Raw genomic sequence first — 12,976 nt, forward strand, 5'->3', positions numbered from 1 at the left:
AAGAGGAAACTGAGGCAAAGAGGAGACTTCCCTTCCTTCACCAGGAGCAGGCCAGGTCACCTGCCTCCTGCATTCCCACCTGGCGCTGGCACTGCCGCGAGCAGCAAGGGCCCTCTGAGGGCCTTCGCGACTGCCCGCTGGCGGGGCTGTGCAGAGGGTGTGGCGGGGACTGACACAGATGATCCAAGGCGCTGAGAAGGAAGGGAACCGGTCAATGGCTGAGGAGGGGGACTTCATGAGTCCACAGCCCGCGGGCCTGTCCCAGCCGCAGGGCGATCCTGGCACATGCAGTCAAATGACCGTGGTTCATTCTCTCAATGGCGGCTTACGAGGTGCCTTGCGGGCTGGACGGCAGCCCTAAGGGGAGCGAGCGGTCTGTGCGCTCAGGGCACCTGCCTCCACACTCAGGGCAGAACGGATCATCCCACAGCAGGAGAGAGCTTCCCGGAGGGAGAGTGGAAGGAGCAAGGGTCCCAGGCGCGCTCCGGGTCAGGAAAGGCCTGCGCGTGAGCGGGTGCTGAGCCGGGCCCTGAAGCAAGCGTTGGAAGGCTGAGATGAGGGGTTTTGGGGGCTAATGCCAAAATTATGGGGAGATCTCAGAAGGCCTGTGTTCAAGGAGCAGGGGGAGCCATCCTTGGGACGCATGGAGTGGAACAGGGGAGCCTGAAACAGAAGGCTTTGAACACTAGCCAGGGACACGGGACTTTGTCTGGGTGGTAACGGGGAGCATTGAAGGTATCTGAGCGAGGGAGTGGCCTCTCAGAGCCATGTCTCTAGCACAGATGTCAGGATGGCTCTTAGCATGGAAAATTAGGAAACATTTAAAAGAAGAATCAGAGTTTGTCCTCTGTCATTTCGGTGAGGAAATATCCCAGGTTCAAGCATATTAACTTAAAATGACTGAAGACTTTCTGAGGCGGGAGCGGGAGTTGGGGAGCTGGGGTCAGACGATGCGGTATCTCCTGATGACTGACAAATCTGTCTCCCATAGGTTGCCCAAATAAAATGTCAGCTCCAGGCCAGATCCCATCCACCTGACATTCCTGTTAATAACAAAGCCTAATTAGCATGGCTTTTAAGAATCCATTACATTAATTTAACGCGAAAATCTAATGGAACTTTATTGGAATTTTTTTCGGCAAAATTAACCCTGCGGGTTTCTTACACATGTTTTCATTAGGGGCTGTGAGCACTGGAGATAGTCAGAGAATTAGAATCAGCCCTTGTGGTTTTCTCTCTGAGTCAGTTCCTCTGACTCCAAGCCCCAAATAGGTAGGTCTTTGTGTAGCAAAGCATTTGCCCCACACCAAATGGTTTCCATTAGGAAAAGGTTTGAGTGGGTCCCTCTCTCCTACCCCAAAAGCTACGATTCTGGGCCCCTGAAGAATCTTGAGATACCAGGGTAGGGTCCCCACACGAGGAGACAGGACTTGTATGACATGAGCCTGCTCGCCAACCCCCTGCTTCTAGCTAGCCTCCATCTGGAGTGCTCACATAGCCTAGTTCTGGTCTCTGGCCTCTGGGGAGGGCATCCTTCCCCGAATAAAAAGATAAAACTGACTAGAAGAATGCCCTCTGCCCATTCATCCCTCCCTCATCTTTCCACTGGAATATAGATAAAAGTTGTGGAGCAGTAGCAGCCATCTTCTGCCATGAGGACGAAAGGCCCAGGCTAGAGATGGCAAAATGGAAAGACAGGAGTCAGTGATGCACGCTGAGCTGCCATGGTGCCAGCCCTCAGCAGGCTGTGCCTGAATTTCTGTTGCATAAAGCAGACTCGTTAGTTGCTTAAACCACCATTAGTCAAGTTTGTTGCACTTTTCAGTCAAGAGCAATCCTAACTGAAATACCTAGATTCTGGTTCCAGATACTATGGGGCCTTGGGTAGGTTCCTGTCTCTCTCCAAGAACCAGTTTCCTTATTGGTAAAATAGAAAAATGGGATAAAGCATGTTTTTAAAAAATTTTTTGAGCAATGGACTCTAACACCCCACACCCCACCCCAGTGAAATTGTGCTCCATGAGAAGCATATAAAACCTAAGCCAGGGGGGCAGATATAGCTCAAGAGGTTGTGCGCCTGCTTCCTATATACGGGGTTCCAGGTTTGATCCCCAGTACCTCCTGGAAACAAAACAAGCAAACGAGAAGACCAACTCTCGCTGGGGAGCGGATGTGGCTCGGTGGTTGAGTGCTGCTTCCCGTGTGCAAGGTCCTGGGTTCAGTCCCCGGCACCTCCTAAAAAAAAGAAAAGAGGGGGGAGCGTTATTCAAGCGAGCAGGGAGTTCTGGCATTCTGTCCACTGGGCCCGGCCTCACCTTACTGTCAGACAACCCACAAGGGCCCTCCGGGAAACCCCAAGTTCCAAAGAGCCAGTTCATGGAACCACGGGCCTGGGAGACCTCGGAGGGCTTTTGAGGCTCTGATGTCTTGGGGATTTGCCTCCAGAAACTATCAAGGGGCTCTGGAAGCTAGAAGCCAATGTGGGAGACAGTTCTAGAGCAGTGCTTCTCAATTGCTAACATGTGCACAAATCTCCTGGGGATCTGGATAAACTGCAGCTCCTGATTCCATAGGACTGGGGTAGGACCTGATTTCTAACACACCCCAGGAGATGTCTGTGCTCCTCATCCATGGACCACGATTTGAGTAGCAACGGTGAAGAGGACGGAACCCAGGTCTTCACCTAAGGTAAATTTCTTTGCAATCACAATGTCCTCTGCGTCACCATCGTCGTCACCATTTCCAGCAGACATTGCCCTCTAGCAGGCTGCACGTTCCCAAACAGGTGGACAGCCTGGAGCAGACGGGAGAGCTCAGGCTCAGAGGCGGACAGGCGAGGGGTCGAATGCTGACCCTGCCACTTCTCCAGTATGTAATTTTGGACTAGTCGTCCAGCCTCTTTGAGCTTTGGTTTTTTTTAGAAATGGTGACCATAAGGGTAGCTACAGCCCATTTCCAGGCATGCCATGCTTGTTACAAAGCTGAGTCACACTCTAAAGCCATGCAGGGCTGCAGCTGGAGCCCACATCATTCATCCTTTGGGAGCAAGGCAACCTGACAAGACTAAGGGCCAAGGCTGGCCTTGGTTGGGGGCGTAGAAAGCAGGTGGTGAGAGGAAGTAGGACACCAGGGAGGGAGAAACTGGAGAGGGTATGTTATTTTGACATTAAAAGAAAGTGCAAATTATATGCAAATGGCATCTCTCTAACAATAATGTGATTGGATGAAGATGTTTCCCCTCGGGGCTATTCCATCCCTTGCAGCCTGGGTTCAGAAGTAGCCCTGACCAGAGCTTCCCACTATTCCTTCCAAATAGTTGTCATCAAAATGGGAAGGATGCCAGCACAATAACCTAGCAATATCTAATCGAAACTACTCCCCCCATTTTACAGGTGGAGAATTTGAGGCCCGGAGAGGTTATGCATCTTGCTCAAATCACACAGCTAGTTGGTGGCTGGGCAGAACCCTGGGTCTCCGGTCCATGCCCATGAGAGGGAGGGAGGTGGGATACTGAAGGAGTCAGGAAGAGCATGACAAGATGCTGTCATGGGGCCAACTAAGACAAAGCCCTTTTGTTGGGCCAAGCAGCTGAGCCAGGAAATAAGTATGTTGGGCTCTTGCTCCCAATTAGTGTCAGTGTTTCTCTTTCACCCAGCCCCACAGGTGGCAAGTCTGGCTGCCTTGGGAGACACCACAGCTTGCCAGCTCCTGGAGGATGTCGGCAAGGTCAACAACGGCCAAGCCTCGGGGCAGGGGTGGGACCCCACTGCCATCTCTGCCTGCCTGGGGGGTGTAGGAAAAGAGCCTCTGGTTTGGCGTCACCCAAGCCCAGCTCCTAAACCCATCTCTGCCACGTGCGGGCGGTGTGACCTCAGGCGAGCAGCTCCCCACTCGGGCTTTCAAGCGCCTTCCTGAAACTTGGGGGCAGAAGCACCGACACACCAGGGACACTCAACGGCACACAAAGGGACCGCATGCCTGGCATAAAGAGGCTTCGTCACAGGTGAGTTCCTGGCGTCCTCGCCACCACCTGTGGGCACAGGCGCAGGCCCTGCCCCCGGGGGGATATTAGTCTGATGGCAGAGAAATTTAGTCTTGAATAATTCAGAAGCCATGATATTTTCCTTGTACTGGTGAATTTTGTTTTCATTAGGATCAACATTGACTCAAGCCAAGACCAAAATGAGTTTGCCTTTCTGAGCTCACAATGGACAACAATGGAGCGGGGAAAGAACAGCCAAAAATGAAAGCTTAGTAATTACCAAGTCAAGCTGCTGAGTAGCTGAGCTGCCCCGGCAGCCCCGCCGGGCAGTGCCTGAGGTGGAAGGGGCCAGAAGAGGACCCCGGGAGCCCCGGAGCCTGTCGGAGCTTCAGCAGACCCCTGAGACGACAGGCCGCACGGCCGGGCGGTGGCCAAGGCCAGACGCGGACCGGGGCCTCCCACTCTGTGCTCGCACAAGGGGCATCCGCGGCGAGGTGGAAGAGGCAGTCTGCAGCCCAGTGAGGCCCCACTTCTCCCTGCCTCCTCTCAGCGTGGCCCGTGGCCGGAACCGGAAGCTCGCCCTTCCCCTGCACAGCGGTTTCCTTGGGCTCAGCCCCGTTGGGGCTCAGGGCCACGGCGTGAGGCTGTTTGGCACTAGCTTTCTGACCATTTCCTGCTCTGCTGTTCCTCCATCAAGCCTGAGCATCCTCGAGGGTTTCGCCCACTTCTCACTCTTGCATACACCCCCACACACACACAGATACACACGGTGCCCAGAGAGTACGGCACGTGGCTGTCCACCCTGGCGGCTTCCACCTTCCCACCCACTCCTGGTCCATGCCCTGGCACCCGCCCTGCCTCTTTCAGAGCAATGGGAGGGCCGGAGGTAAAATAATGGCACTCCAGGTCCCATCTGGAACGACCACCACATGCCCAGTGGTGAGAATAGAAGAGCCCTGAGTAGAGGCCGCAAGTCCTGGTTCTTGTCCCAATTTTGCTGCTGACTTGCTGTGTGACCTTGGGCTCTTGCTGCCCCTCTCTGAGCTTTATCTGTAAAATGTAGGAGTTGTGTGAAGTGACCCCAAGGTCCCTCCTGAGTCCCTTGCCACCAAGCCTTCCTGCCTCAGCACCTGCCCTGACCACAAAGGGAAACTGAGGAGAGGCAAGCTGGCCTGGCCTGACCCCTAGGTGGTGGCCACACAGTACTTGAGATAATGTGACGGAAGTAAGCAGAGCTGACACGGGGCTCTGCCTCTTCTCCAAGCCATCCTGGGATGGAGTAGGGAAAGTTGCATGCTGGCTTAATTGCATGGAAGCCAATTGGAAATTTACGGGCAAGAGTTAGGGTTGAGGCAGGAACGGGGCTTGTTTAGGTGGTTACACAAAGTGATTGCTGCTCAGCCTTCTGGGGAAAATGATTATCACACTGCAAAGAAACAGGATCAAGGATGAGAAGAGGAACGACTCCATATTTTGTACCCCTCAGAAACTGGATCCACAGTCCTTCCCCTAGACCTTCAAAGCAGAAGAAATCCTTCCCATAGCACAGAGATGGTACACAGAGGCCCAGCACATGAGGAAAAGTGCTTGGAGTCACAGAGTGAGCTGGAGGCACAGCTAACTGAGACTTGCCCTCTCCTAATAAGCTTGGAAGCCTGCCCTCCTCTCCAGGAAGCGCCTTCATCTCACCACCCTGCCTTTCTTAGTTCTGCTGCAGAAGCCGCCGCACCTGTCTGCCCTAGGAGGAGGGGTGTGGTACCTGGCCCCCAAGGCGGCCCCGGGGATCCTAGGCTCCTGATATTCCTGCCCCCGGGCCGTCCCCTCCCACACAGAATAGAGGCGACCTGTGTAACCAATACGGAATTGCAGAAATGACACTGTGCGACTTCCAGGCCAGGGTCATTGATGACACCGCCACATCCCCATTGCTCTGTCTTCCTCGGGTCGGCCGGCCGCCGTGTTGCGAGCACGCACAAGCAGCCCTCCGGAGGGCGCGAGGTGAGGAACCCAGGCCCCACGCCCACAGCCCAGCCCCACGAGGGAGACACCTTGGAAGCAGATTCTCCCGCCCCAGGCGAGCCCTCAGACGGCTGCAGCCCTGAGCCAGCATCTTGACAGCAACCTCACGAGAAACCCCAAATCAGAGCCTCCCGGCTAGGTTTTCCCTGAATTTCTAACCAGAGAAGCCATGGGCGATAATAAATGTTCGTTGTTTGAACACTGGGTTTGGGGGCAATTTGAAGATGATTAGTATAAAGGGGAACAGGCGGGAGCAGCAGGGACCCTCCACAGGCTTGGCGTGCCATGGGCTGGGGGCTGGGGTGGGGCTGACTTCTTAGGGCTGGCTTCCAGCAAAGAGTCAGAAGCAGCTGTGGGCATGGAATCACACGTCCCACCAGCATCTTCCCAGCCGCCCCTAGTCCCGTGGCCTGAAGATCAAGTCCACAAGTGCTGGGAAGGCGCCCAATGCCGTCCATTTTCTGCCAGCGTCCGCCTCCCTGTCTCCTCCCCCTCCCACCAAGCATTCCACCCAGTTGCCAGCCCTGCCCCACCCAAGACCCCCCTGCACTCTGATCGCTAGTCCCTGGGCATGAAAAGCCCTCCCAGGACTCTGCACGCCCTTCCTTCTGCCTGGGCTATGCTGCTTCCCTTCGGCCACCTGGCAAGCTCCAGCCTGCATCCTCGGCCTAAAGGCTGCTCCCTGGGACGCGGCCCTGGCTGCCCCCGCAGGCCCTGTCCCTCTGCCCTCTGGAGTCCGCGGCACTCTGCCCACATCCCTAGTCATGTACGGTTTCACCTCTCAGTCCCTCCCTGCAGACTCCAAGTTCCCTGAGAGCAGGGCCGTGTCTTACTCATCTTTTTGTCTCTGTCCCTGGCACGGAGCCTGGCTCACAGTCTGTCCCCAATAAACTGTTTTGTTAAATTAATAAACCAACAAATGTGGCCTTAACTAATTCACAGCTGCTTTCTGGGACTCAGCTATTCACTCTCAAATAGGAAGATGCTTCCTTCACGGGCTGTCGCAGTGATCCACGAGAGAAAGGATGCGGGCAGCCTTTGTAAGCTGCGAGGGGCAGGCGCACGTTAGAAGGCCACTGCCTGCCTCTGCTGGGACCTGGCATCGCCACCATTCTGCATGGCTGCTCTCTCCCCAGGCCCATGTTTCAGGGAACTTGACAGGACCTTCTGGAATTAAGGCAGAAAATTGCTCCCCTCAGGCTCCTCCCTCCCGCTCCTTGCCTCGCCTCCCCTCAATTTACTCAGTAGCAGGTAGAAGCCCACAGTCTCCCCTCTCCTTTCTTATTTCCCCTCTCTCCTTTCAACAGGCAGACTTGAGAAATGGTAAACGTTTTTCCCATTATTCAAATGGCATGGAAATTACCTACTTGGCATTCCTCTTTGACACAGAGCCTTTAATTAGCCACTGGCTCCCCAGTCCCCGGGTATTTCTCTGACTCTGCAGCCCCCTCGCTTCCTCACCCCACCCCTCCATTAGCATCCTAATCAGGGATGCCCAAGGAAGAGAGAAGAAAGAGCCTGTGGTTTCCAGAAAGGGCCAGTCCATAACTGGAGGGGAGGAGCCTGGGCCCTAGGTTCTGCTCCGGCAACCGTCTCTAAAGCGACTTTGGATTTCTGTGGCATCGCACACAATTTGGAGGCAGAGCTGGGACTCGGATCAGGCTTTGGCCCCGGTCCGGATCTCCATCCTCAGCTCCATATATTTTCATTGCCCCAGGTTCAGAGATGCTTCTCTTCAATCCACTGCTCCTTGGCTCCCTCCATCCTTCCCATTCTGACAGTTTAGCTCCATGGCTCCCTGGACAATTTCTTCAGGATTCCCAAACCCTGCGGCCTCCAGGGATGGGGAGGGAGGCCTGCTTTGTGGGGTCCGCTCTCAGGCTAGTAAGGCAGGGGCCCACAAGCTCAGCTGGCTGGTGCCGGGTCCCAAGCAGGTCATGCCCGTGGGAGGAGTAATGGTGCTTGCCGTCACAAGCCAACACGAGTGTGAGCCCCTGTCCCGGCTCTGAAGGAACTGCAAACTAATCGAGAAGACCAGACTGTCACGTGGGAAGCCACCAAGAATCAGAGAGGAGTCGCAGGCACTGGAAAAGCCACTCTACTGCTTTGGGTATATGAGTTGAGATGACGGGTAAAGGCTGACATCTCAGGGACTCAGAGTAGAAGTATACACCTTGCTCAGGTAAAGTCCAAAATAGGACTGGCATGGGGCAAGGGGTGAGGAGCGCTCCCTGCGGTCATTCAGGGACCCAGGCTGAGAGAGACTGCCCTGGACGTGGACATGCAGCAGGCAGATGGGGGCGAGAGGGTGGAGAAGGCACAGCCAGACCCAGAAGTGCATCACATCCCCTCAGCTCACACTGTCCTGGCGAGGACAGGCACATGGCCCCACAAGATGTGGGAAATGTGGTCCTGTTGGGGCAGCTGCTCCCCAGCAATATCTCTATGCTGTGGAAGGGGAGCGCAGCGACTTCTCCCTGCCACACTAAGCCTCGGTTTCGTTATTGGTAAAGTGGAGAACGGAGGACTAGAATAGCCAGCCTAGAGAGAACCTCAGAGTTCACGAGTCCAAACCAGCCCTGCCTCCATTTTACAAGCGAGTAACTGAGGTCTGGAAGGTAAATGACTTGCCCCAAGGTCACAATGCAGACTCTAGGATCTAGGTCTCAGGCCTCCCAAACCGGTAATAAAAGAAAGAGCCGTCACTTACAGCACCTGCCTATTGAAGGCTCAGTCCATACACTGTCTTTGATTCTCACAACGACCCTGTGAAGCAGCTATCATCGTCCCTATTTTACAGATGAGGACACTGAGGTTCAGAGAGAGCAATCTGCCCAATGTCGCTTGACCTACCACTAGCAAAGGCAGTAGTTGACCCCATCCCAAACTACCTCCCCTTTCACTACACCATTTTCTCCCAACCACCTACTGCTGAACCCTCCTTTGAGCAGGACTGAGGCCCCAGCCCTCCCTGTGTTCTGTCCCCGTGTAGCTGAAATTCCACCATCACCCACTCTCTCCCCACCCCCAGCACAGAAGGTCACACACACCTGTGGCTATCAGTATCCACAGCCTGCAAAGGTCCAAAGAGGCTGAGCCACTGCCCCAGGCCACTCAGGAAAGAAGGGGCTAATATAAGTTAGAATTGGGTTTAGCTGTAAAAGTCCCAGTGGGGGTCAAGCCATTATGGTACCTTTGGTGTCAGGGACACAAGCTTTGTCTACTTTGTCCCTCCACAGTTTCCTTCCTCTGTTCACCTCATGTTCCAGTGTGGCTGCTGCAGTGCCAGTCATTACATCTGCATTACAGCCAGCAGGAAGGAGACAGCAGGGGAAGAAAATGTTTCCCCTCCTCCCCATTTGAAGACACTTCCTGGAAGTCACACATACCATTTCTGCTTCCATTCCACTGTCCAGAACATGGTCATATGAACACACCTGATCACAAGGGAAACTGGGAAAGGTAGTCTTTATTCCAGGTGGCCATGCCCAGGGTTCTGTCAGAGCAGAAGGGGAGAATGCCTGCAGGGGGCCCACACTCTCTACCCCAAGGATCCAGGCTCAGTTCCCAGTCCGAGCACTAGGCCTGGGGCGACAATGCCAGGGGGATGGAGAGAAGAACTGTGGGCTCGGTGCAGTCCCTGGATAAGAAATTATGGGTCCCCAGCACACTTTTTTCTCTCTAGAAGCCTGAGGGTCTGACTGAAATTTCCAGCTGAAGGACTCAGCCCCTGGCAGGGGACCTGATGGGCAACTAATCTCTAAAGGACAATTATCTGCCTTCCACCTGTGGGGCTGGGCTCCTTGTGCTGGGAATATTTAAACATCTTCCTCTGAAGGCACAAAGAGAAGGGCTGAGCCCCTCCTCCCCCCTCCTTCTCCACGGACAGGGAATGAGAGGGCCCCAATTCCCCTCCCCTATCTTTCCCTGGAGCAAAATCCACTTGAGGATCAGGTAAATTGGGGTCACAGCTTTGCTATTTACCAGCTAATGAGGTGGAAGTAGGAGCTTACACAAGTCACTTAACCTGCCTGAGTCTTGACTTCCTCACCTATGAAATGGGGTCATCAAAACTGCCTTCCAGAGAAGCGGATGTGGCTCAAGAGATTGAGCTCCCACCTACCACATGGAAGGTCCCTGGTTTGGTTCCCAGTGTCCCCTAAAGAAAACAGAGAACTGATGCAATGGGCAGGCATGGAAAACTGATGCAACAAGATGGCACAGCGAGACACAAGAAGGAAAATATAATGAGAGACACAACAAAGCAGGGAGTGGAAGTGGCGCGAACGATTAGGCACTTCCCTCCTACATCAGAGGTCCCCAGTTCAGCAACATGTGCCTCCTAAAGAAATAAGACAGACAAACAGACACAGCAAGTGAAAAACAACAAGGGGATGGGAGAAATAAACAAATAACCTTCCAGGATCCATGTAAATATTGGATTAAATGAGATCCCTCAGATAAAAAGTCTGGCACATACAGGTAGTTTCCCTGGCTGCCCTTATTCCCCCACCCAGGATAAAGCCACTGAATTGGCAAGAGCACAGCAGCCGTATCCTGGCAGTAAGTTATCTGGGATCCCATTCACAAGCAGATGGCACACAAAGGGACATAAAAACAGCCTCCCTCATCCACCAGCCCAGGGGATACACTTCTGGGACGTCTCCTCCCCTCGCTTTCTCCCTCTCCTTCCTTTGCCCTTCAGGACCTTCCCGGCATCGTGGTTTTTGTTCACCTTGCAAATGTGGCTGAGGTGGGCTTGGGTAGGGGCCACCTGTGGCTATATCCTCAGCCCACCCGCGCTCCTGGTGCCATCTCACCCCTCGAGTTAACCAGGATTCTGTCCCTGCACTTCCCGGGGCTGTTCTGGAGCTCCCAACCTCAAGGTCAAGAGAGAGCTGGGTCTGAGGAGGCCCCATCAAAGCGAATGGCTGGGGAGTGCGGCTCTGAGAAAGACTGACAGTGCTTACGTCACTTAAAGTTCTGCAATGCTTCTGCCCTCTCTCTGGGGAGGGTGAGAGGTTGGTGCCCCAAAGAGACCCTGCAGAGAGGGCACTGGTCCTTCTTCTGTCACTAATTGAGGCCACGGCCCCAGTTCCCTTGTCTGTGACACAAGAGATGGGATTAGGTGACTGCCAAGGTCCCCGCCAGCCTGATTATTAATGATGCAATTGGCAGACACGTGTGACCTTTGACACACCAGCTCCCCACATCCCCTTCGTTTTAGCTCCCAAAGTCCCTGTTGTGAAATCCCTGACTATGTGTATTGGGCCTGTAGGTCTGGGGACAGGGGTGAAGGGGCCGCTCTGGTACTGTATCTTGAGCTTCCTGCTCCCCACTTCCCCAAGGCTGACCTCCCAGCTTTTTTTTTATATGATTTATTTTTTATTTATTTCTCTCCCCTCCCCACCCCCCAGCTGTCTGCTCTCTATGTCCATTCGCTGTGTGTTCTTCTGTGTCCGCTTGTATCAGTGGCACCAGGAGTCTGTGTCTCATTTTGTTGCATCATCTTGCTGCATCGGCTCTCCGTGTGGGCAGCGCCGTTCCTGGGCAGGCTGCACTTTTTTCACGCTGGGCAGCTCTCCTTATGGGGTGCACTCCTTGCACGTGGGGCTCCCCTACAACACTCCTTGCGCGCATCAGCACTGCGCGTGGGCCAGCTCACCACGGGTCAGGAGGCCCTGGGTTTGAACCCTGCATCTCCCATGTGGTAGGCGGACGCTCCATTCATTGGGTCAAATCTGCTTCCCTTCCAGCCTTATCGTGACCCAGGGTGGCCCCATGCACCTTGATTTGGGTCAAGTTACCCAGAATTGGTCTCCATGGCTGGCGAGCAAATCCCCCCTGATCAGCACACAGCCATCCCCATACCTTGAACACCTAAGTTACCTATTCTTTAATACGGACCCTTGCCCTGTTGCTCATCCTTGGTTTTCTTCCTGCTTTGCCCCATGTCCTTTTTTCATTATCAGTTTCCAATGTCTCTTACCCTACCCCTTCCCATTTATGAGGGAGGAAAAGAAAGAGGTGGTAGATACAGGAGAAGGAAAACAGTTTGGAAATATAATCTTAAACGTAGCTACCAAAAACTATGATAAGCAACCAAATGGAACGTCTTTGAATTAGATTTCATCCATTCAGCAGTCCTTTACTGAGCAGTCCCTGGGAGCCAGGCCCCGTGTTAAGCACGGGCAATAGAAATGAGTAGAGAACCCCCCTCAGTCTATGCTCCATGGATAGACTAAAAGCATTGTCATTTGGCAGTACAGTATCCTCGGATTTTATGAGATTTTTCATTATGTGAATTTGATACAGTGCTATAAAGATAATAATAAAGTTTCACTTTTCATGCAAAATTTGAAATAACATGTATCCCAACCATGTTTTAAGCATAAAGAATGTTGAAGCTGGCAGGCTCGGTGGATTGTAAACGGTGCTTGCATGTTCTCCACATGGCATGCCACTTGAGCTGATAAACGAAAGGACCTACCAGCCTCAGTCAGGAGGTGTCTCAAATGATGCCTGTTCCCACATTACCCCAAGGCTCCTGGAGCGTGTGCCCCCTGCACCGTGCGGCAATCCTGGCGTTCGGCACGCTGGCTCCGGAATCAGAGGACCTGGCCTTTACTCTGGTTCCACCACTGGCCAACCAAGTGTGTGCTGAGCCTCTCTGTGCTTCTTTTCCTCCTGTGAACAAGTGAGATAATAGTGCAGAAACCGATGAAGCATCGCTTTGTGTGCCCAAACCACTGGATCTCCAGGGCCAAGCAGCACTGGACGCCCTCTCCACAAAGGTAAGGGCCTCTGAGAGTTGAGAGCCCAGCCGGACCCTAGTGAGACCACTGCCCTCTGATGCTGGGGGCTTCCAGCACCATCCAGACCCTTGACCAGACTCTTAAACCTAACCCAGCACCGACAGAGCCACGTCCTCACCCAGAGCTCAGAGCAGAGTTGGTACCCAGGTGTCCCTGAAAC

General features: G+C 53.8%; 1 long non-coding RNA gene across 1 annotated transcript; it reads right to left on the bottom strand.

Moving 5' to 3' along the window:
* Positions 1-1,095: 1,095 nt before the first annotated feature.
* On the bottom strand, positions 1,096-12,688 carry LOC131274845 (uncharacterized). The gene is made up of 2 exons (XR_009182167.1): positions 12,492-12,688; positions 1,096-2,235 (listed from the first exon to the last, which is right to left on the bottom strand). It is a non-coding gene; the product is annotated as an uncharacterized lncRNA (long non-coding RNA).
* Between the last annotated feature and the right edge of the window lie 288 nt (positions 12,689-12,976).

The sequence above is a fragment of the Dasypus novemcinctus genome, chromosome 21 (assembly GCF_030445035.2).
Source record: "Dasypus novemcinctus isolate mDasNov1 chromosome 21, mDasNov1.1.hap2, whole genome shotgun sequence".
Lineage (NCBI taxonomy): Eukaryota > Metazoa > Chordata > Mammalia > Cingulata > Dasypodidae > Dasypus > Dasypus novemcinctus.